Source organism: Equus quagga, chromosome 1 (assembly GCF_021613505.1).
Source record: "Equus quagga isolate Etosha38 chromosome 1, UCLA_HA_Equagga_1.0, whole genome shotgun sequence".
NCBI classification, from domain to species: Eukaryota; Metazoa; Chordata; class Mammalia; order Perissodactyla; family Equidae; genus Equus; species Equus quagga.
In genome coordinates, this window is record NC_060267.1 from 164552659 (window position 1) to 164568260 (window position 15602).

The 15602-nt window shown below is 35.6% G+C and overlaps 1 protein-coding gene across 7 annotated transcripts in view; it reads left to right on the forward strand.

The window, feature by feature from the left end:
* The window catches only part of ANKRD28 (ankyrin repeat domain 28), a 197803-nt gene that overhangs the window by 91349 nt on the left and 90852 nt on the right, over nucleotides 1–15602 (forward strand). The window lies entirely within an intron of this gene.

Here is a 15602-nt window from a genome sequence, read left to right on the forward strand (position 1 = left end):
TGAAAAGTCTCCAAACTTAAAGATTTAGTGGATTTAACATTCAGGGCTGACATGAGGTACAATTTTAGAGTGAGTATATGGATAATTTCCTCTCTGTATATAATTCTCCAGTGGCCAGTAAATTGAGGCTGAAAATATATAATTTACTATAATAAGATGAACTTCATTAATGTATATATTTTTACTGGAAATAAATGTTTTCAGTACATTTTTCATACATAATTCAGTCCTCTGAATTAGGGAGGGTGGGGAGGAGAGGTCATGATTCATGAAGTCACTATAGCAACACCAAAACAGATGACCTAGAAATGATTGGTAGTTCTAAGAAAGGCATATCCTGCAAGCTCATCTCAAACTCTCATTTTTTCCTCCGTTCTTTCATACAATACTGTTGTGACCACTTAACGTTAAATAGATATAAAAAGTATTTATCTTATTTTTTAAAATTGGATTATTTGAGTAGATTTGAATCTTCAGAATGGTTATGATTTTGATTAGAAAATGGTTCATTCTAACATTGGGTAGTGATCAAAATGCTATCATTGCACAGATTTTTCTTAAACCTTCCTAAGTGAATTGCCTTTGTTTATATTTATTGGAAACATGTACCTAATTCAGGATTTATTTATTTATTTTAAATAGAGTGCCTGGTCACTTTACTTAATTGAGGTGTCCTGAAGAGTCTGCTTCTCTTAGGACAGAAAATAGTTATAGAGGTATAGACTTATGAAAAGGAGGAAAATGACCTTCTGTTTTAACTCTTTTGGGGCTTTTTCTTTGATTTTTTTTAATAGTACTAGTAAATCTTATCTTGGTGAGAAGTTTGGACTGTAACCCTACTTACCCTGGTTAGTTTCTTTGTCATTACAAAGTCTCATAGCCAACACTGCTTTTTTGCTATATTAATCAGAATATCCTAAATTGAAAAAAATTTATTCAGAATCATTTTTGAGCACCAGTTTATTCTCCTGGTGTGTGACTCTCTTTTATGATTTTCAGCCTCTATTTTTCTACTTACAGCTTCCTTTCCTTACTTACTTTCAACTATCAATTCTTAACATCTGCTAACCTATTCCCTTACTCGGAAACTTAGGGGAGAACTAAAAGCTAGGTTAGTACTTCAAATCAGTAGGTCCATCTTTTTTTTTTTTTTTCTTTTTTTTTCGAGGAGGATCAGCCCTGAGCTAACTGCTGCCAATCCTCCTCTTCTTGCTGAGGAAGACTGGCCCTGAGCTAACGTACGTGCCAATCTTCCTCTACTTTATACGTGGGACGCCTACCACAACATGGCCTGCCAAGTCGTGCCATGTCTGCACCTGGGATCCAAACCGGCCAACCCTGGGCCGCTGAAGCAAAACATGCACACTAAACTGCTTTGCCACCGGGCCAGCCCCTCAGTAGGTCCTTCTTGAGGGTGACTGGTTGTTTTTGGCAAATATTTTTATGGTTGCTCTTAGGCCTTTTCTCTTGTGATTCTTAGTAGTTGAGAGTATTTAATTATAAGATTTGTTAAATCTTTGGCCATTCTTTTAATTCAAAATGGTAAATTTTTTTCTTTTTCTATTTTTGTCCTCTGTGATAAGGAGTCACATAGGATTTCAAGAGGCATATGTATGTAATAAAAATTATACTGTTTTGTCATATAAAATCCACTGTCTCTTGATCAGTAATAAAATATTTTGAAGCTTTATGTCAGTGTAACAGTGGTGTTTTTCTAAGATAAATTTGTTTAAATAAGTATTTGAGAATAACATCTGACTTTTTGAAACTTACATTTTTTTGAAGTTATTTTTATAAATTTTTAGAATAGGTATGAGAGTTCAGATTTGTTTCTCTCCTGTTAAATAAACATTGTGATTATTTTAGATTAGTTTATTCAGTCATATCCTAAAGTTTTGAGTACTGTGGACCACTAAATAGCATCTTTCTTAGTAACACACCTAATTGATTTTTAACAAAACTCTAATTTAAAATATTATGCCTTCATATTATTTGGTCTGAGAACAAAGTGTTCTACTGTAAAAGCTAGGTAAGATGATTTCATTAGAAAATGCTAGAGTTTCCTATTTGGAGGCTTTGTGTGACTAAATTGACTAAATATAGGTTTATTGCTTATATAATATTTTAATCCCAGAGCAGTGATTTGGGGGTTGTTTAAAACAATAATGTCAGAGCTCTGCATGAGTTTCTCTGTGAGACTTGGCTTTCTCCTGGTGGTAAAGAGATGACTGCTACATCATGTACCCATGACAAACAACCAAAGAAGGTGGAAGGGGGACTCTCCCTGTACATATACTTTTTTTTCTTTTTTTAATCTAACAAAAACATCTTTTCCAGAATCCCCACAGAACTCCCCTTGAGATTCCATTGGTTATAAGCCCACTCTAAATCAATCCCCAGGGGAAGGTAGAATGGGATTAGCTTTTTGCTTAGCTCAATCATTGTTCATCACCTGGTTCATCCCCTGGGGTGAGAATAGAGGCTTATCATCACTGATTATATTACCCTTCCATATCTGGAGAAAATCAGAATTTTCATAGGAAGGAATAAAGGGAAAACAGTTGTTTGGTTAGGTAACCTAATGGAAAAAATTTTTGATTGCCTACAAACAGTTGAAATAGTAAACTTTTGGAAAAATAAAAGTCCTTGGATGTGAGAGAAGGACTGTAAACCAAAAAGATGAAACATAGTCAAAAAATTTTGAAGGCAGAGTGGTATATATAAAGAACAATTGGAATATAAGTTGAAAGACATAAGGACTCGTATCTTCTTAGCCTAATTAGCTATACTACTTGAGCAAATCCATTTAACTTCTCCAGGACTCACTTTTCTTTTGTTGTAAAATGTGTGGAATTACATTAATTGCCTTTGGGGTGTTTTCCTACCCCAAATTTAGGGTACTCTAAAAATTGAGTGACCTTGAATGACCTCCTGCTTTTGCCCAGAAGATTTCATTTGTATTTCTAGATTTATGTGGCCAAAATAGTAATAATAATTAAATGTCTTTCCCTATGATTTACCTGAACTTAATACCGTGTTGTGGCGCCCAAATAATTTGATCTGACGTATTAGTAACACATTTCAGAGGAAAGGTCTGACTTTATAAGAAAATTATTTTCTACAAGTAGAAATTGTTTTTCTCTATCCAGAGTAATAGAAACTGGAATTTAGAATTTAGAATAAATAAATAGAATAGAATAAAATTCTTAATTATAGAATTTTATTTCAGACAGTGACATGCCTAAGCTTTTTTATGTTACTTGATTTAACTCACACAACAATATTGTAAAGTTGGTAGGTTATCATTTCCGTTCCACCAGTAGATGACAAAACTAAAACTCAGAAAGGTTAAACACCCCAGGATCAGTAAGTATAGCAGAACAGGAATTTGAACCTCTGTCAGACTTGACAGTAACTGGGGAAATAATAAAGTAAATTGGAGAGAGAGAAATATTTTCTCTTTTTCCAAATAGTGCCATAAAGCAATAATGGTTCAAAAATGGATATTTTCCCCTAAAAGTTATGTCCATGTTGTATGGACTCCTACCTTTTAAACTCTAATACAGATATGATCCTAATTTTCATGGTGCCAAGTGCTATTAAATTTTAACATTGCAAATGAGTGAATACGCAAGCCTCCCTTAGTGTCATATTTTTTGGCTGGATAAAAATGTTATTCACAGTAGTCTCACGCTAGGGGTAATTATCATCCAGCCAACGCAGTTTTTAGTGTTTAAATCAGAGGAAGGTTTAGATTATGAGTGACCTTTTGAAAACTCCGAAGAGTTGATGTAAGAGCTAGTCATTAGACCTTGTCTCTATCATATAACTTAATATTTTTTAAAATGCTACCTTGTATATTTTACTTGTTGGCTTCTAAATTTAGATAGACTTTGTCATTCAAAATATTTTGGGATTGGTTTTGCCAAAGTAGTCTTCCAAATTATTAACACCTTTTAAGCTTTCAAAAATACTTTCTGGGATCATTGAAATGATGTTGATTTTACTTTGTCAGATGAAGTGTTCAGCAAATATATACATATACATACATGTGTTTGTGTATATCACACAAGCAGATTGTTGGTTTTCATTCTTTTTGTAATACTGTTGTTGGCAGTTAACACAAAGTAGTAAACCCTAAGTTTACACAGGTTGCCTGATTTTCACCCACCCCTATCCTTCACAGTGTTCTCTTAGCCTTTTCTGGAAATGAGCAAGAAGTGCTCTAATCTAACAAATCTTTCTTGTGGCCACATGTCGCTTCTGCTGTCAGTACACCAAGCTGTTGATGTTCCTAAGCTCTTAAAACTTCTTCACTCAGTTATTTGAGGTTATGTGTACTCTCTGTCCTAAAACTGTATGTCTGTACATGGTCTTCTGTAGCTACTCACAGTAATTTGTATTAGAGCCCACAACCCTCCAGCCTGATCACACGTGTACCCATCCAGCTTCCAGCTGGATCCATGGAACATGGGGCAGAAAGAGGGAGTGAAAATAGAGAAGAACCAACTCAGCTTCCACTGAGGAGAGAATTCCCCTATAGTTTCTCCATGCCTAGAAATGGCACCTCTCCTCTATTCTTGCCAGTGCCTAGATTCCAGCCTGAGATTTTTAAATTTTCTTCACCAATGTTCAGGTTTCCTCCAAGATCCATAAATGAGTGTATGTTCTCTGTCATTGTGACTGAATAGCTATTATGGTGGTCCTGAAACAAAGAAGGTATCGTCCAATGAGAACAGGTCATTTTGCAGCTAGAAACTGTTGACTTATTTTTGTATTCCATTTATATATTGTTTTTTATTTAGCATATACATGTTCTACATCTTCCTTTGTTATCCCCAATGTATTTTGGGAATCATTCCATGTTAGTATATGGAAAGCTTCCTCATTCTCTTTATAGCTACGTAGTTTTATATTGTGTTTATAACTTTATTTAACTTCTTCCCCTCTAAGAGGGTATTTGGGTTATTTTTAATCTTGCTAATTGGTAATAAATGAGAGATTTTAGCCGAGTAAACAAAAATTCTCCTTCAGTGGGCAAGCAAAGATTTTAGAATGTTTGTATTTATTGTGAATTATTAAATACATTATGAAATTCTCAAACAATCTGCATGTCCTCTGAATTCTTTGTTTAAAGCAACTTTAGTGGACATGTATGTATACATTGGTGGTGAGAAAATAATGTTATTTTTTATAGAGATCAAGTATCTCTACTCAGAAATAATGCTGATGACTTCCTTTTCCCCTGGGGATTGGTCTTTGTTTATTTTTATTATTTTATAGAGGTAACATTGATTTATATATTGTACATATTTCAGGTGTAAATGATTATATTTCGCCTTCTATGTAAACTGCATCCTGTTCTCCACCAAAAGTCTAGTTGCCATCCATCACCATACACATGTGCCCCTTTACCCCTGTCACTGTCTTCCCACCCCCACCATCTGTTCTCTGTATCTATGTGTTTTAACCACCAATCTGTTCTGTCTCTCTCTCTGTATTTATCTTCCTCATGAGTGAAATCATACAGCATCAAGGTTCATCCATGGTGCAAATGGCAAGATTTCATCTTTTTAATGGCTGAATAGTATTCCATTGTATATGCATACCACATCTTTATCCATTAGTCCATCAGTGGGCACTTAGTTTGTTTCCAAGTCTTGGCTGTTGTGAATAATGCTGCAATGAACATAGTGGTGCATATAGTTTTTCATATCAGTGTTTTCATGTTCTTTGGATAAATATCGAGAAGTAGAATAGCTGGTATTTCTGTTTTTAACTTTTGAGAAATCTCCATACTGTTTTCCGTAGTGGCTGCACCAGTTTGCATTCCCACCAGTAGTATACAAGGGTTCTCTCTTCTCCACATCCACTTGTTATTTCTTTTCTTTTTAATAATAACCATTCTGACAGACATGAAGTGTAGTGTCTCTTTGTGGTTTTGATTTACATTTCCCTAATAATTAGTAATGTTGAACATCTTTTCATGTGCCTGTTGGCCATTTGTGTATCTTCTTTGGAAAAATGTCTGTTCAGATCCTCTGCTCATTTTTTAATTGGGTTGGGTTTTTTTTGTTGAATTGTATGAGTTTATATATTTTTAATATTAACCCTTTAACAGTTAGATGATTTGCACATATCTTCTCCCAATTGGTAGATGGTTTCCTTTGCTGTGCAGAAGCTTTTTCAGTCCTATTTATTTCTTTTGTTTCCCTTGCCTGAGGAGATGTCAAAGAGTGTACTGCCTCTGTTTTCTTCTAGGCATTTTGTGGTTTCAGGTCTTACATTTAAGTCTTTAATCTATTTTGAGTTAGTTTTTATGTATAGTGTTAGATAGTGGTCTACTTTTCATTTTTTGGCATGTGACCATCCAGTTTTCCCAACACCATTTGTTGAAGAGACTTTCCTTTCTCCGTTGTATGTTCTTGGCTCCTTTGTTGAAAATTAGCTGTCCATAAACGTGTGAGTTTATTTCTGGGCTGTCAATTCTGTTCCATTGATCTGTGTGTCTGTTTTTCTGCCGGTATCGTGCTGTTTTGATTACTATAGTGTTGTAATGAATGTTGAAATCAAGGAATGTAATACCACCAGCTTCATTTTTTTTCTCAGGATTGCTTTGGTGGTTTTGTGTATTTTGTTGTTCTGTATAAATTTTAGAATTCTTTGTTCTATTTCTGTGAAAAATATTGTTGGGATTTTGATAGGAATTGCATTGAATCTGTAGATTGCTTTAGGTAATATGGACATTTTTAACTATGTTAATTTTCCTGATCTATGTTAATTTTTCTAATCCATGATCATGGAGTATCTTTCCGTTTCTTTACACCTTTGATTTTTTTCAACGTCTTAGAGTTTTCAGTGCACAGATCTTTCACCTCCTTGGTTAAATTCATTCCTAGGTATTTTATTCTTTTTATTGCAATTGTAAATGGGATTGTATTTTGGATTTCTTGTTCTGCTAGTTTGTTATTAGTGTGTAGAAACACAACTGATTTTTGTATGTCGATTTTGTACCCTGCAACTTTATTCTATTTTATTATTTCTCATAGTTTTTTGTGTATTCTTTAGGGTTTTCTATATATAGAATCATGTCATCTGCAAATAGTGACAGTTTTACTTCTTCCTTTTCAATCTGCATACCTTTTATGTCTTTTTCTTGCCTGTTTGCTCTGGCTGGGACTTCCAGTACTATGTTGAATAAGAGTGGTGAGAGTGGGTATCCTTGTCTTGTTCCTGCTCTTAGGGGGCAGCTTTAAGTTTTTCAGCAAGTATGGTGTTAGCTGTGGGTGTCATATATGGCCTTTATTATGTTGAGATACTTTCCTTCTATGCCCTTTTTTCTTTCTTTTTCTTTTTATTTGGTGAGGAAGATTGGCCCTGAGCTTGCACCTCTTGACAATTTTCCTCTTTTTGCTTGAGAAAGAGTGGCCCTGAGCTAACATCTGTGCCAGTCCTCCTCCACTTCGTACTTGGAATGTTACCACAGCATGGCTCAATGAGCAGTGTGTAGGTCCATGCCCAGGATCCAATCTCATGAACCCCAGGCCACCAAAGCAGAGCACACAAACTTGAGCACTACGTCATGGGGCTGGCCCCTTTTATACCCATTTTGTTGAGAGTTTTTACCATAAATGGGTGCTGATTATTGTCAGGTGCTTTTTCTGCATCTGTTGAGATGATCATGTGAGTTTTATTCTTCATTTTGTTAACGTGGTGTACTACATTGATTGATTTGTGGATGTTGAACCATCCTTGCATGCCTAGAATAAATCCCACTTGATTGTGGTGTATGATCCTTTTAATGTATCGTTGTATTCAATTTGCTAATATTTTGTTGAGGATTTTTGCATCTATGTTTACCAGTGATATTGGCCTGTAAAAATTTTCTTTCTTTGTGTTGTCCTTGTCTGGGTTTGGTATAAGGATAGTGCTGGCGTCAAAAAAAGAGTGAGGAAGTGTCTCCTCTTCAACTTTTTGGAAGCATTTGAGAAGGATAAGTATTATATCTTTGAATTCACCAGAGAAGCTGTCTGCTTCTGGAGTTTTCTTTTTTGGGAGGCTTTTGATTACTGTTTCAATCTCCTCACTACTAATTAGTCTGTTCAGATTCTCTGTTTCTTCTTGATTCAATTTTGGAAGGTTGTATGATTCTAAAAACTTATCCATTTCTTCTTGGTTATCCAGTTTGTTAGCATATAGCTTTTCATAGCATTCTCTTGTAATCCTTTTTATTTCTGTATATTTGTTGTAATTTTTCCTCTTTTGTTTCTAATTTTATTTAAGCCTTCTCTCTTTTTTTCTTAGTCTAGCTAAAGGTTTGTCAGTTATGTTTATTTTTCCAAGAACCAGTTCTTAGTTTCATTGCTACTTTCTGTTGTCTTTTTAGTCATTGTTTTGTTTATTTCCACTCTGATTTTTATTACTTCCTTCCTTCTACTGATTTGGGCTTCATTTGTTCTTCTTTTTCTAGTTCCTGTAGGTGTTCGTTTTCTAGTTCCTATTAGATTGTGTATTTGAGATTTTTTTTGTTTTTTGAGGTAGGCATGTATACTGTAAACTTCCCTCTTAGCACCGCTTTTGCTGCATCCCATAGATATTGGTATGTTGTGTTTTCATTTTCATTTGTCTCCAGGTATTTTTTGATTTCTTCATTGATCCAGTAGTTATTCAGTAGCATGTTGTTTAGTCTCCACATATTTGTGACTGTTCCAGCTTTTTTGTAGTTGCTTTCTAGTTTCATACTAGAAACGTATGGTTGGAAAAGATGCTTGATATGATTTCATTCTTCTTAAATTTGTTGAGACTTGTTTCCCAACATATGGTCTGTGTACTTTAGAAGAATGTGTGTTCTGCTCCTTTTGGATGGAATGTTCTATATATATCTAATAAGTTCATCTGGTCTAATGTTTCATTTAAGGCCAATGTTTCCTTGTTGGTTTTCTGTCTGGATGATCTATCCATTCATGTAAGTGGGGTGTTAAAGTTTCCTACTATTATTATGTTGATGTCAGTTTCCCCCTTTAGGTCTGTTAATAATTGCCGTATATACTTTGGTACTCCTATGTTAGGTGCATGTATATTAGTAAATGTTAAGTCTTCTTGATGGATTGTACCCTTTATCATTATATAATGTCCGTCTTTGTTGTTATCTTTTTTGGCTTGAGGTCTTTTTTGTCTGACTAATGTATATTTTGTCTGACAAGTATGGCTAACCCCACTTTCTTTTGGTTTCCATTAGCTTTGAATATCATCTTCTGTCCCTTCATTCTGAGCTTGTATTTGTCTTTAGAGCTAAGATGGATTTCCTAGAGGCAGCATATTGTTGTCTTGTTTTTTAATCCATCCAGCCAGTCTATGTCTTTTGATTGGTGAATTCAACCCATTTACATTGAGGGTGATTATCGATATATGAGGACTTAATACTGCCATTTTATCCTTTGTTTTCTGGTTGCTCTTTATTTCCATTGTTTCTTTTTCCTTGTGTTTCTCTCTGCCATTTCATTGTGGTGGTTTTCTGTGATGTCTTTCTCAGCTTCTTCTTTTATGTTTTTTCACTTTGCTCTGATTTTTTTGTTTTGTGGTTATCATGAGGTTTGTATGAAAGATCTCATAGATGAGATGGTCCTTTTTCTGCTGACAGTGTCTTTTTCTTTTTTTCTTTTTGGCTCCAGATCCCATGCTTATTTTAGTGAGGAAGATTGGCCCTGAACTAACATTTCTTGCCAATCGTCCTCTTTTTTTTTCTCCCCAAAGCCCCAGTACATAGTTCTATATCCTAGTTGTTAGTCATTCTTTGTGGGATGCTGCCACAGCACGGCCTGATGAGTGGTGCTAGGTCTGTGCCCAGGATCCAAAACAGTGAACCCCAGGGCACCAAAGTAGTATGCTTGAACTTAACCACTCAGCCACAGGGCCAGCCCCTGCTGATAACATCTTATCTCCATTAGCCTATGCAGGTTCTGTCCTTTTTCTTTTCCCCTTGTATGTTTTTGTTGTCACCAGTTATCCCTTTTTGTATTGTGAATTTGTTACCAAATTGAAGTGATTATAGTTATTTATAATGCTTCCTTTCCCTTTAACATTTATGTTATAATTACACGTATACTATTTTATTTTGCAGAGTTACAATTTTCTGATTCTGTCTGCCTGCCTTGGTCAAAGCTTTGTATACCTTTGTCTTTTTGTTCCAGGTAGAAGAGCTCGTTTCAGCATTTCTTTTAAAGGAAGTCTTGTGGCAGTGAAATCCCTCAGCTCTTGTTTGTTTGGAAAAGCCTTTATTTCTCCTTCATATCTGAAAGATCACTTTGCTGGATAGAGTATTCTTCGCTAACAGTTTTTATTTTTCAATAATTTGAATATATCTTTCCACTCTTTCCTGGCCTGTAGGGTTTCTGCTGAGAATTCTGTTGATAGCCTAATGGGGATCCCTTTGAGGGTTATTGACTTTTTCTCCCTAGCTTTTTAAAAGTATCCTTTCTTTCTTTCTTGTTGATTTTTTCAGTTTTGTTTTGTGTCTTGGAGAAGATCTTTTTGCATTGAGATACTTGAGTGTTCTGTTAGCTTCATATATTTGTATATCCAGCTCCTTCCCCAGGTTTGAGAAGTTCTCAGCTACTACTTTTTTAAATAAACTCACAGCTCCCTTCTCTCTTTCTTCTTCTGGGTTGCTCATTGCCCTTATGTTGCCCTTTCTAATGGATTTGGATAATTGTTGTAGAGTTTGTACATTTTTTTTTAAAGTATTAGTTCTATCTCCTTTTCTACCTGCATCATTTCTAGGTTTTCATCTTCAGGTTCACTTATTCTCTTTTCCATATGATGTCCTCTATTTTCAATGCTTTTTATTTTTTATTCATTTAATTTTGTTTGTGTGTGTGAGGAAGACTGGCCCTGAGCTAGCATCTGTTGCCAGTCTTCCTCTTTTTGCTTAAGGAAGATTGTCACTGAGCTAACATCTGGGCCAATTTCCTCTACTTTATTTGGGACACCGCCACAGTGTGGCTTGACGAGTAGAGCTAGGTCTGCGCCCAGGATCTGAACCTGCAAACCCCAGGCCGCCAAAGCAGAACATGTGAACTTAACCGCTACGCCACCAGGCTGTCCCCATTCAGTGCTTTTTAATTCATTTTTCATCTCATTTATTGAGTTCTTCAGCTTCAGAATTTCTTTGTTCTTTTTTTAGAGTTTCAGTCTCTTTGGTAAAGTAGTCTTCTATTCATTGGTTTTATTCCTGAGCTTATTGAACTGCTTTTCTGAGTTTTCTGGAGCTTGTTGAGTTTTTTCATGACTGCTGTATTAAATTCTTTATCAGTTAGATCACAGTCTTCCATGACTTTATGTTTGGTTTCTGGAGAATTGTTTTCTTTTTGTGATAACATGGTACCCTGGTTTTCATGGTGCTTGTTGAGTTAATCCTCTGCCAGTGCATTTGTAGTAGCGAACACATTTTTAATTTAGATATAACTTTGTTTTGGTTACAGCTTTTCAACTGCTTGGAGATTAGAAGCCTTTTGCTTGTTTGTTTTTTAGTTAGGGGCTCTATAGCACTAGTTTTTGGTTTCTCTTACCTGTGGTACCTCTGGCCATATTTTCACCCTCCGTCGCCTCTATTTGGAGTGGCAGTAGTAGTCTCGTTGCCACCACCTGCACTTCTGAGGGTCACTGATGTCTTGATGTTGATGCTGTAGCTGGCTTTGCCACCAGGGACACAGGAATGGCTAATGCCTCAGCCATGTCCAGGATCACTTGAGTCAGCAGCTCCACAACCATAGTTGAGGGAGGGAGAGAATGGGAGGGAGCCTAGTTTGCAGGGCGCTCTCTCGGCTGTTGGTTGTTACTTTGTGGCCATAGTTGATGCTGTGGCTGGCTAGCTGGAGTTCTCTGGGACTGGGGGTTGGTTGGCTTAGCTACCATTGCTGGGAATCCGGGATCCTGGATGCTGCCTCTGCTGTTCCCCCATTTAGCTTCCTCTCTGTGCTTCAGTCCACCCACCTTTTTATATACTGATGTGTGGATCTCTCCGGAATCCTGGTGTGTTGTGTAATGTTGCCTTTGTCGGGTTATGGATCACGCTGCTATGATAATGACATCTGCTGCTGCTGATTTTCTATATTATGATTATATATGAATTAATAATGATAGTTGTATAGTAGAGCAAAAGTGTCATAAACTGTGTCCTAATTTTCAGACTGAACTGAAGTTGCAAATTGGTCTGATGGTTGTAGCTAGCACCTCAGCCTGTTTTTCTAAAACTTTTATTGAAGTGTAATTGACATACAATAAATTGCATAAATTTAAAGTGTACAATTTCTTAAGTTTTGACATATGTGTACACCTATGAAGCCATCACCACAGTCAAGATAGTTAACATTCCCATCACTACCAAAAGATTACTTTTACGTTAACCTAACCTGATCTGCTTTGTATTACTGCAGATTGTTTGTATTTTCTAGAGTTTTATATAAATGGAATTATACAATATGTCCTCCTTTTTTCTAGGTTTTTTTCATTCAGCATAATTATTTTGAGCTTCATCCAAGTTATGGCATGTATTAATAGTTCATTTCTTTTTTTGCTGAGTAGTATTCCATTGTACTGATATACACAGTTTGTTTATCCACTCACCTCTAGAAGGACATTTTGTTTCCTTTTTCCGTCTATTAGAAATAAAACTACTGTGAACCTTTGTGTATAAGTCTGTGTGTGAACACATGCTTTCCTTTCTCTTGAGTAAATATCTGGTGGTGGAATGGTTGGACCATATGGTAGGTGTATGTTTAACTTTTTAAGAACTACCAACTATTTCCAAACTGGTTGTGCCATTGTACATTCCTACCAATAGGATGAGAATTCCAGTTTTTCCACATCCTCACCAATATTTGGTGTGATCAGCCTTTCTAATCTTAAACATTCTAATGGATGTGTATCTCACAGTTTATCTCATTGCGGTTTTAATTTGCATTTCTGTGATAACTAATGATGTTGAGCATCTTGTGCTTTTTGGCAATCTATATATCTTTAGGTGAAATGTCTTTTCACATGTTTTTACTAGTTTTTTTCTTATTGAATTGTTTTCTTACTTTTGAGTTTTGAGAGTTCTTTATATGTTCTGGATACAAGTCAGTCTGTGGCTGTGTTTTCATTCTCTTAAGCGTTTTAAGAAATTTTAAATTTTGATGGTGTCCAACTTAATTTATTCTTTTGTGGATCTTGGTTTTGGTGTTGCATCTAAAAAAAATCTATCTCGGTGTCACAGATTTTCTCATATCTTCTAGAAGTTTTTTAGTTTTAAGTTTCACATTTAAATCTACAATCTATTTTGAGTTAATGTTTGTGTATAGTGCAAGGTATTTGTCAAAGTTCACTTTTTTATGTATGTATATATCTAATTGTTAAATATTTGTTCAAAAGACTATACTTTCTTCACTGAATTGCTGTTGCATCTTTATCAAAAGTCACTTGTCCATATATGTCTGGATTTATTTATGGACTGACTCAATTATGTTGCACTGCTGTATTTGGCTTAATGCCAATACCACACTGTTATGATACTGTAACTTTATAATAAGTCTTGAAATCACCAAATTTTTTCTTCTTTTTCAAAATTGTTTTGGCTATTCTAGATCTTTTGCATTTCCATATGAATTTTAGAATCAGCTTGTCAGTTTCTTGAAAAAAGAGAAATTGGGATTGTATTGATCCTATAGATGAACTGGGCAAATATTAGCATCTTAATATTGAGTCTTCTGACCCACGAACAAGTTAAATCTCTCCATTTATTTAGGTAATTTTTAATTTCTCTCAGCAAGTTTTGTAATTTCACCGTGTGTGGTCTTTTTCTTCTTTTGTCAGATTTATCTACATTTTATAAATTTTGTTCCTACTGTAAATATTACTTTATTTCAAAATAGGCTAATTATTCCCCACCACTGAGGTAGGTTTTTCCTGAGTACTCTAAGCAGTGCTCCAGGAATGATGAGCTTTTCCACCCTAGCTGGTGGGAACAGAACACTGTTCCCTGTGTGTGAACTAGGCAGTGTTCCCTCTAATCCATGCATTTTCAATGGGGGTAGTATCACCTCCGACTTGACAAAAATTGTTTTTATGTTGGGGCAGGGGGGTTGTGAAAAATCTTCCATACTAAATGATTTGTGGCCCTCCTAAGGGCCACAGTGTATAAATTAGGTACATAGTGGTATAAAATTTCATGGGGGCAATTGGTAACAAACATGTCTAAAAAGACTCCTGGGTCAGGGTGATAAGGAAAAAAAGATTGAGAAACACTAATGATTTGGAATGGTTCTTTTTGTCAGTCTGAGGTAGTGTTCTTACGTACATGTGCTGCTCAGTCCTTCGCTGAGTCCACGAGGGAATGTTCTGCAGTTCTCTGGGTTCTCTCCTGGTACCACCTTCTCCTCTCTGTTTCTCTGTCTTGAGAATTCTAGCCCTTATATTCTCCCCAGACCATCAGCTCTGTCTTCTCAACTCAGGGAAATAATGCCTGTTAAAAATACACATGGCTCTGTAAAAGCCATTGAGAAGCATTTTATTGATCAAAAAAACTGACTAACATTCCACTGAATGTTTCTAGACTTAGATTTTCCGTATTTTGTGAAGTGGCAGTTTTCTATTATTGTCCAGCAGTATTTTTGAAATAGAAATTCTATACATTAGTATTTTAAACAATTGTATTCCATTTGATAATTAAAATTGCCCAATCAGGGATGGCATCTCCTCTACTTCCTCTTATTCTTAAATGCCCTGGTATTGATATGTAATTTTGGTGTTTTATTTTCTTCTATGAAAAGCAAGTAAGCTTTATCCTAGGACTATCTGAAAATTTGTAGAAGAGAGTAAATTCAATATTTAGAATAGCATGTTCTGTGGATTTGTCTTTTTAATATTATTACTGATAGAGCAATGCCTAGAGCAAAACAGGAATTAATGCTTAGGTTCTAAACTTTCAAATAGAATTTGCCTGGGTCAAGAACTGTACCTTCCATTTTTTCAGATAGTACTGGAAAGGCACGTTAGAGATTGAGTAGTTAAATAGTCTTTATTATTGATGAAGCAAAACTAAGGCTCCTGGAGATTATTTGATTTGGTTACTTCCATTTAGCAGAGATAGCATAATGCTCCAGTTTTCTTAATGTCCAGTTTAGTTTTCTGTCCATGTTGTCTCCCTTGGCTTGTTACCTCTCACTTCTGCCTAGTGGCTTAGTATTAGAAGAAATTCCTTAGCTTTTCTCTATAACTATAAGTATATAATCCCTTAATAAAAACTTGCTAGCTTAATTGGATGTAATTTGGTATCCAGTTGGTTCATTTCCTTGATAAATATGTGCCAGTTGCTATGTTGGCTACTAGGGAGACCAGTCATACATACTTTCTTCCATGTTCTTTCCTGACTCAGGATATCAGTTGTGCCCACATTGTCTACAGCTTCCTTTGTCTCATCTTCAATTTCTGTTCGTTCTTCAGGTTGCAGCTTATGGTAGGCAGAACCCTAAGATGGCCCACAAGATTCTGCCCCTGGTCTACATATCCTCTGTAATCTCCTGTACTGTGAATGTGATAGGATAGCACTCCTGTGATTAGTTTAT